The following is a 10380-nucleotide window of genomic DNA, read 5'->3' on the forward strand; positions in this document are numbered from 1 at the left end:
AGTCTGTTGACAAAATTGTTGATGAGCCTGTAAGGGTCGTGGATGCCACCGAAAATACAGAGGGTGTAAATGAGCCCCAAGTACCAACGGGACGACAGACATGTCCTGGATTACCAGATGGGTGGTTGAGAGAAATCAGAGTACGGAAGTCCGGAGCTACAGCGGGGCAAAGAGATATTTATTTCTACGATCCTGATGGAAAGCAGATGCGGTCAAAGCCGGAAGTCGTTAGATACATGCAGGAAAATAATTTGGATTACGATTTAAATTTATTTGACTTTTCGAAGAAAACTCCAGCAGCAACGTTAGTCTCGGGCATATCTTCTACAGACATCTCAGAAGTTTTTGAGGCAAATTGTACTGAAGTGGTTATCCCTGCAAATTATGACGAGGCTATTAAGTCGCCACAAAAGGCAAATTGGCAATGGGCTATGGATCAGGAGATGAGCGTTCTGGAGGAGAGACAGGTAGCGACAGTAGTTGAAAGACCCAATGAGAAGATTATAGGTTGCCGTTGGGTATATGCACTGAAGAAGGATCCAGCAGGAAATATCACCAGATATAAAGCGAGAATCGTAGCACAGGGTTATGGACAAGTTGAAGGAAAAGACTATGACGACGCATTTTCTCCAGTAGTCAACTTCTCGCTAATAAGACTATTTATCTCTTTATTCGTAATGAGTCTGGGCTGGGCACATTACCATTTAGACGTTACCAATGCATACTTATACGGCAGTCTTGACGATAGAGTGTACATGAAGCAGGTCCCGGGATACATCAAGAAGGATCCGAGCAAATACTGTTTGCGGTTACAAAAGGCACTGTATGGATTACCTCAGAGCGGGAGACGGTGGTTTAAGGAACTGGATCAAAGCTTCAGGGATTTGGGTTTTTCAAAGCTGATAGGAACCAATTGTGTATACTATATACCTTTAAAAGTAATTGTGCTCGTATACGTGGATGACCTAGTAGTCCTAGCCAGGGATAAAAGTCTAATACAGGAAGTTGCCGATATTTTATCCACGAAATATAAAATTAAAATGCTTGGTCCTATACGAAGTTTGTTGGGAGTGATATTTGACTTCCGAGAAGATGGAACTTTGAAGTTACAACAGACGAACTATATAGAAGAACTTGGGAAACGTTTTAAAGTACAAGTGGAGAAGTCCGTTAATCTACCAATGGTGCAGGGTATAACATTAACCAAAGCCGACTGTCCAGTTTCGGACGACGACAAAGATCAGATGAGAGACGTACCATACCAAGCGATGATTGGCTGTCTTCTGTTCGTTGCCCAACGAACTCGACCGGACATTTTATACAGCGTAATTGCCCTGTCACAGTTTAATTGTAATCCGGGGTATAATCACTGGATTCGACTCCGCAAATTGATGCAGTATGTACTGACAACAGCCGAGTATGGACTGGTTTATCAACGCAGTGAAAGTCCGCAACTAGTCATCTATAGCGATAGCGACTGGGGAGCTGATACGAATACTAGACGTTCCCACTGTGGCTACGTTACTTTCCTGGGTTCAACGCCGGTTTCATGGAGGTCATTTAAACAAAAGTCAGTGGCGCTATCAACGGCTGAGGCTGAATACGTGGGTTTAACTGAAGCAATCAAAGAACTGTTGTGGCTCCAACCGATATTGCATGAAATTGAACAATTTATTGTAAACTTTAATAAGCCTTTAGTTAACTGTGATAACCAAGCCGCTATTGCCCTCTCTAGAAATAATATAGAGAATCAACGTACAAAGCATATAGATATAAAGTTTCATTTTGTTTGGGAAAATATAGAAAAGAAAACATTTGATTTAAAATATGTAAAATCTATTAATAATGTCGCGGATATATTAACCAAACCTTTAAATAAGACATGTTTTATGAGCTGTTTAAAAATGTTACAATTACGTCGTTAAACATTATCTGCCAAAGAGGGAGAGTGAAAAGATGAGGTAAAATTAAATATTAGCTTTGTCATAAAGTTGTTTAATGACGTTCACGGTCTATTTAAATTGGCCGCCATCCAAATTGATGACGTCATATTTGGCGCGGTTTTTGTTATCGCGTAGCATGCGTAGTTGACCCCAGTTTTAGACTAGCTTACGTTTGATGCAGTTGGGTCTTTGCACTCCCTCTCCCTCGAGTATGGTTGTAATTAGTTAATACTTAATATTTATTAATTTATTCGTTATGTTAAATTATAGTTTTAAATAAACACATTATGTTTTATCCTCCGTATTTATTAAACCCTACTTCAATATGTGACCCCCCGATTACTTAAGTTAATTAACTTTTGATATCGTTTTTATTTTTTTCGTTTTTTCGCCATTTAAAATGCTAATTAGTTATTTGCGAGATGGGGAAACGAATTCGCGGCCTTCGCTTTATAGCCTTGGCAAGTTTTCTGTCACGTGCTATCTAACTTACCCCTGTCGAAATAAAATACATATTTTAAAACACAACAAATTGCAATAGGCCTGATTGGTCAATATTCGCCCAGTAACTTATGTTTTACCCCTGTTGAAATGAAACTTTATTTACTTTTGTAGATAAATAAATAATACAATAACGACATAATAAACAATCAATACATATTTTAAAAACACAACAAATTACAATGGCGCTGGTCAATATCCGCCCGAGATATAGCCAATTTTGTTTATAATAAATAAAATAAAATGTATATTTTGGAGATACATTGTTTTTAACATTTGCAATACAAAGGTGTAATTTTATCAGGGAAATTGGTTTTCAATAGTACACTAATACATTCTAAAATAATATAATCAAATAAAAATTCGAAAAACAATTATTTTAAAATAATAAATTAATAACATTAACAATTAATAAACATTTTAAAAACATTACAATGAACTTAATCGGGCGATATCCGCCAGAGATATAGTCACTAATGTATTATGAAAAAATTCAATTTATTTACTTTTTAAGCAATTCAAAAGTATAATGTTATCCACCTACAATAAAACGTAATACTTTACCAATACTATTTCGTAGCCAAAATACAGTCGGGAAACTACTCTTTTGACTGGTACTATGTCCGCCCGAATTAGAGTCGGGGAAACTATTTTTACGGCAAAGAAATTACTTTCCGACTAACAATGGGTAGGTATTACGACTCAATATTGCAATGATACCAACTCCATTTCGGATTCATAACCGACCCCGTTTTGGATTCATACCCGGCCCCATTTCGAATTAATACCCGACCGCGTTTCGGATTCATACCCGACCCTGTTTCGGATATTCAAACGACCGTTTCGGATACCCAAACGACCGTTTCGGATACCCACCCGACCCCGTTTCGGTCTCATACCCGACCCCTTTTCGGATTCATACCCAACACGAACTCTTACGTATAATTCTGGTATGAACCTATAAAAACGTATTTTATTAATACATCCAGATTTTAAACAGTGCAATATAATCAAAATTCAAAATTTTAGCCAGAGATTCCAACAGTAGACCGCTTTCGCCCTTTTTGGGGCTCATCAGGAACTCTGGCTTAACTCGGAAATCTGCTGATATCAGTAAAACTAATATACATTCAGAGTGCCCTATATGTGAGCAGTCCATTGCAATTTATAGTGAAATTCTTCACCAATTATTGCATGGCGGTCGCTATTCAGCAGACATCGTTTACGCTCGGGCTTCCGTTGAATTCCAACGTTAAGATATTTATATCAAAATTAATTTTTTTTAATTTTTTAATTATGTTCAGATTTCCAACATTTCGGTAACAAGTATACCACCGACAGTTATTTGAACAGTCGGCCAATTGTAATTTTACCGTCTACAAAGAGACCTTTAATGCAACGGTCAGCCGACTGTCGGTAATCAGGCCCGAAACAAGTATACCACCGACAGTTATTTAAACAGTCGGCCAATGGTTATTTTTACCGTCTACAAAGAGACCTTTAATGCAACGGTCGGCCGACTGTCCCGTAATCAGGCCCGAAACAAGTATACCACCGACAGTTATTTGAACAGTCGGCCAATTGTAATTTTTACCGTCTACAAAGAGACCTTTAATGCAACGGTCGGCTGACTGTCGGTAATCAGGCCCGAAACAAGTATACCACCGACAGTTATCTAAACAGTCGGCCAATGGTTATTTTTACCGTCTACAAAGAGACCTTTAATGCAACGGTCGGCTGATTTGATTTTACTTATTATATTGTCAATATGGGCACTCCAAGTTAAGGCTTCATCAAGGATGAACCCAAGATATTTAACTTCCTTTACTCGTTTGATCTTAGAAATGGGTAAATCATTTATCTCTTCAACTGAGTTTAACTTATTTTTTAAAGCGAAATAAAATATATTCAGACTTGCAGGCGTTGATTGACATATCAAGATCTCCGAACCATTTTACCCAGTTATTATATTCTTGATCAAGTTCATTTATAACAACTTGGGGGGGGTCCAAATTTCTTGTGAGCATAGCCGTATCATCAGCAAATCGAAAGGGTTTTGTACAGTGAAAAACAAACGAAGGCAGAGCCCCCACAGAAATAAAATTGAGGAAAAATAGCAATCAGGTAAATATTTATAATCTCACTGCCTCTATTTTTGGTCCGAATTCAGTGTTTTTACAGAACTGATTTTGAGATTGCAGATGCGAGTAGCATTAAGATGATATAACCTTAGGCAAAATTGCACTACAGCGGCCTCATGTAATTTCGTGTTTTTTTTGGTGGAGAATGTAGCACATGACGCGTAGATTACGAAACTAATTTTTTTTGGGGCCGCAAATGATAATTAAATTAATTAACTTAATGTTAAAAATGTACTAATTTTAGGGAATTACCGTGTTTTTGTATTTGTGGGTGGCGGAGAATGTAGCACTTGACGCGTAGATTACGAAACTAATTTTTTTGGGCCGCAAATGATAATTAAATTAATTAACTTAATGTTAAAAATGTACTAATTTTAGGGAATTACCGTGTTTTGTATTTGTGGGTGGCGGAGAATGTAGCACTTGACGCGTAGATTACGAAACTATTTTTTTTTGGGCCGCAAATGATAATTAAATTAATTAACTTAATGTTAAAAATGTAAAAATTTTAGGGAATTACCGTGTTTTTGTATTTTTGGGTGGCGGAGAATGTAGCACTTGACGCGTAGATTACGAAACTATTTTTTTTGGGGCCGCAAATGATAATTAAATTAATTAACTTAATGTTAAAAATGTACTAATTTTAGGGAATTACCGTGTTTTTGTATTTGTGGGTGGCGGAGACTGTAGCACTTGACGCGTAGATTACGAAACTAATTTTTTTTTGGGCCGCAAATGATAATTAAATTAATTAACTTAATGTTAAAAATGTACTAATTTTAGGGAATTACCGTGTTTTTGTATTTGTGGGTGGCGGAGAATGTAGCACTTGACGCGTAGATTACGAAACTAATTTTTTTTGGGCCGCAAATGATAATTAAATTAATTAACTTAATGTTAAAAATGTACTAATTTTAGGGAATTACCGTGTTTTTGAATTTGTGGGTGGCGGAGAATGTAGCACTTGACGCGTAGATTACGAAACTAATTTTTTTGGGCCGCAAATGATAATTAAATTAATTAACTTAATGTTAAAAATGTACTAATTTTAGGGAATTACCGTGGTTTCGTATTTTTGGGTGGCGGAGAATGTAGCACTTGACGCGTGACGCGTAGATTACGAAACAATTTTTTGGGCCGCAAATGATAATTAAATTAATTAACTTAATGTTAAAAATGTACTAATTGTAGGAAATTACCGTGTGTTTGTATTTTTGGGTGGCGGAGAATGTAGCACTTGACGCGTTGATTACGAAACTTTTGTTTTTGGGTCGAAAATGATAATTAAATTAATTAACTTAATGTTAAAAAGTTAGTAGAGTGGAAAAAATAATTCTTACATTTTTGAAGATACAATGTTGTATTTACCTCTCCGAGGGGACAAAGTCCCCTAGGAGGGGTTATACAACGACCGTGTCTGTCTGTGGGTCTGTGGGTGGGTCTGTCTGTCAGGACTGCGAACGCGTTCGCATTTTCGGTGCAAAGTGTAATCACTGCGTACGCAGTTTCTCAAAGGGTTGGCAAAACCACCGTGTGACGGTGAGCGTTAACGGATGCATTTGCGGTTTGGTTTGGATGGTGTTTTTTCGCTCACCGTCGTGACGGTTTGGTGTATTACGGTTTTTGTAATGTTTATGCGTAGGTTGTGAGTGTTGAATTTGTTGTGTTTGTGTTCTGATGGATGTGCATGTTGAGTCTGTTGTGTTTATATGGGCGTTTTCTCTCCAACTTCTTCTTAATGACTTTGGGACGGACCGAGTGCTGAGTGTAATGCTACCTCTCAACGTCCAATGGCAGGGTTTCCACCAGTTGTACACGGTATTCGTCTTAGTATCAATTTGCGATCGCATCGGGCGGGATTTGAACCCGAGACCTCCTGATTGACAGGCGGACGTTCTACCACAGAACCACCGACACTTGTTACGCCTTATTGAAAATTAGACCTTCAGCTTTATCGGAAGCGTATTTAATAGAGTACGAAATTTTGGTTTAATTGAAATAGAATTGAAATTGAAATTATTGCATCGAAGAAATTCTACTTTAGCGTTTCTCTATTGATTAAAAATAAATGCGCCACCCAGGTTTCGAACCCAGACCATTCGGCTTGGCAGTCGAGCGCTCTACCACAGAACCACCGATAGCTCCTTAGATTCACTGAAATTAAGACAGGCATCGTAAGCATAATAGGTAATAAAGTCTTTTTTATTAATGAATTTATGAAGGTCTAATCTGGTATTTTTTAAAGGTTAAATCTTGTTTTAGCGCAGTCAGCCGAGATTAGAGGGTTAAAGGGTAGACCCTGTGGGTGGTCCACTTTTTTAACGACCTATATATAGTTCTGTTAATTCAAAGGAGATAATTTAACGTAAATTGCTTTAAGAGCTGGCGGTTCGTCAAGTGGCTCTCTGTGCTTTGTTGATGGTAAGGTTTTTGCTTCTTGTAAATACATTTGGTGTGGATATTTGGATATCTACGATTTCTAACGCAGTCAATGATTTCTTGGGTGTGCGAGTCATTATATGATATTGGAAATTGGACGGCATTGGTCTTTTTCATGTGGTATGCGTCACAACGTCAACAGGAAGTGAACGAGTCGTCCACTACCAGATATCTACGGTATCTTCATCAAGGGCGAGTGTTGAAATAAAATGAGCGTTAAAGATGCGGCAAGTATTTCGTAAGAGAGTAATTCCAAAAAGCCTCTGTAGATATTTCTTTCATTAAAATTTGCTTCGTATTATATTTAACTGATAAACTTGTTCTGTAAAAGGGTTTAATTCAATTGTGCATTGTTATAGTACGTCTAACTTACTGTTGTAACTACTTAACTTATGATATTCTGAATAAATTAAAATTGGTCGTTTCGTCTCAATTATTTTAATTATAATTAAAATTTTATACCGGGCGGGATAGAAATGGGTTAATATTTTTAACAAATAACTCTAAATTGCGGAGATATATCTTTAAGGGTTATCTCGATAAATTAATACCACTAGGGACAATTCTTCCGAGGAGAGGTATATTTTGGCTTGCCAACTTCTTATTGATACTTTTGCTAGTGTTCGCAATTGTTTATTCATTATCCACAAATTTTCCGATTTATTTTAAAAAAGGATGGGAAAAAGAATATCATTTTAACTTAACTATGTTTATTAAGCGACCATGCATTAATTTGAATAAAAGCGGTATTTATTTAAGTAATTGTTTGTTTTTATTTAAATAATAGGCTTATTCACTTTCAATTATTTAAACATTTTGCAATTTTTATTAAACTATTAGTTTTTTAAATAAATATTGAAATATAGCCGAGCTTATTTTATTCATGGATTAATCGACTGCCGAGCACTAACTTTTGCAACCCAAAAGACTATAATTTTACCCAAATGGATGTCTGGTTAATTTTTAATAGTAAAATAATATATTCTAAAGTTGGAAAAACATTTTAAATTACATAATCAATAAGAATTCCAAAACCATTTATTGAAAATAAATAAAAAATAATTAACTTTTTTAAATTAAAAATAGCAACATTGTAGATAGAATTTTCTCTGACTATACACAGTAAACGAACGGGTATTTATTGGTGGCTAAATTAAAACAAAATTAAGTTTAATAATTTTAATTATTTTCAAAATTAAACATTACTTACTTTGATTGATAATTTTAACTTTATGTTGAACAGCGTTACCAGAAGCACGCTCTATGAAATTCTGCCGGATTGCGAGCGATATCTTTAAATTCCTAAATAAAAACTACCTCTAGGATATAACTGGTTCAACATTCTATTGCATTAGCCTTGTAGAAGTAATTTGATACCCACCCCTTAATTATCGTCACGTGTAAACGTTATCGACTACAATTACAGCCTTGTAAAACTAGTTTGGATTTTTCAACCATTGACTGTCACACTTTCAAACGCAAAAATCTTTATAAAAACCTACATTGTAACACATCTCCGCGGTAAAACGATAAAATTATAAACCCAGATCACGTTTCGCCAGGAGACATTCAACAGAGCCAGTGAGAAGAAAAAACTGGTTTTTACAAACAACCGCTAGATAATTAATAAATCCTCTAATTTGAAAAAAATTGTAAATAAAAATGAATGGTTTTAAAAACAAAGCTTATTGTCAATTTACTTTTTGAAGATACAATCGTTTATAATACTTAACAACTATTGATAATAATAGTAATAATAATAATAAGACTTCTTTCGCAAAAGACTAAATGTATTGACTACCAGGATAGTGTAATAAATAAGATAAAAAAATTTACACCAGTAAAATTATTTTTAAACAATTGCAAATTAAATTATATAAACAATAAAGATTAACAAAACAATCTCAAAATATGTACAAAATAGCCTATTTAATTAAGAGATAATTAGTAATATGAAAAAAATTAAAGGTTGTAAATATAGAAATATAAAAAACAAATTATAAGGATACAAATAAATATAGTTATATTTACCTTAATTCGTAGAAGATATTTCTTTACTACGAAATTAGGTATCAGGTTTGAAATTCGGGCTAAAGCTTGTAATTGTTAATTAGTATAATTAAATGAATATAATGATAAATTATTTGATTTTATGTTGAACTTGTTATGTGTTTACGTAGTTAAAAGAGCGGCTTTTATGCTGAATTCCCCCTACACATTACATTTGAACAACAGCATCATTGCTAATAATGGAATGGATTTGGTTTTAAATATTATCAACATGTTTTTAAATTTAATTATTAAAAACGTAAAAATAAATAAAAACAGTATAATTTTTGTATTTTTACATTGTAAGCGTAGTTTCTATAAATCAATTATCTGTAAAAGCTTTTATTATAATTTAATATAAGAATCATTATTAAAAAATAGGCAAAATTGCACTACAGCGGCCTCATGTAATTTCGTGTTTTTTTTTGGTGGAGAATGTAGCACTTGACGCGTAGATTACGAAACTAATTTTTTTTGGGGCCGCAAATGATAATTAAATTAATTAACTTAATGTTAAAAATGTACTAATTTTAGGGAATTACCGTGTTTTTGTATTTGTGGGTGGCGGAGACTGTAGCACTTGACGCGTAGATTACGAAACTAATTTTTTTTTGGGCCGCAAATGATAATTAAATTAATTAACTTAATGTTAAAAATGTACTAATTTTAGGGAATTACCGTGTTTTTGTATTTGTGGGTGGCGGAGAATGTAGCACTTGACGCGTAGATTACGAAACTAATTTTTTTTGGGCCGCAAATGATAATTAAATTAATTAACTTAATGTTAAAAATGTACTAATTTTAGGGAATTACCGTGTTTTTGAATTTGTGGGTGGCGGAGAATGTAGCACTTGACGCGTAGATTACGAAACTAATTTTTTTGGGCCGCAAATGATAATTAAATTAATTAACTTAATGTTAAAAATGTACTAATTTTAGGGAATTACCGTGGTTTCGTATTTTTGGGTGGCGGAGAATGTAGCACTTGACGCGTGACGCGTAGATTACGAAACAATTTTTTGGGCCGCAAATGATAATTAAATTAATTAACTTAATGTTAAAAATGTACTAATTGTAGGAAATTACCGTGTGTTTGTATTTTTGGGTGGCGGAGAATGTAGCACTTGACGCGTTGATTACGAAACTTTTGTTTTTGGGTCGAAAATGATAATTAAATTAATTAACTTAATGTTAAAAAGTTAGTAGAGTGGAAACGTAAACAAACAGTAACAAGCCGTGGTGTAGGCGACAACCCGACGAAGATAATTACTTCCAAAACACGTAAAAGACGTTACTAAACTCCCCGT

The sequence above is a fragment of the Leiobunum rupestre genome, chromosome 1, assembly GCF_980474605.1.
Source record: "Leiobunum rupestre chromosome 1, qqLeiRupe1.1.hap1, whole genome shotgun sequence".
NCBI lineage: Eukaryota > Metazoa > Arthropoda > Arachnida > Opiliones > Sclerosomatidae > Leiobunum > Leiobunum rupestre.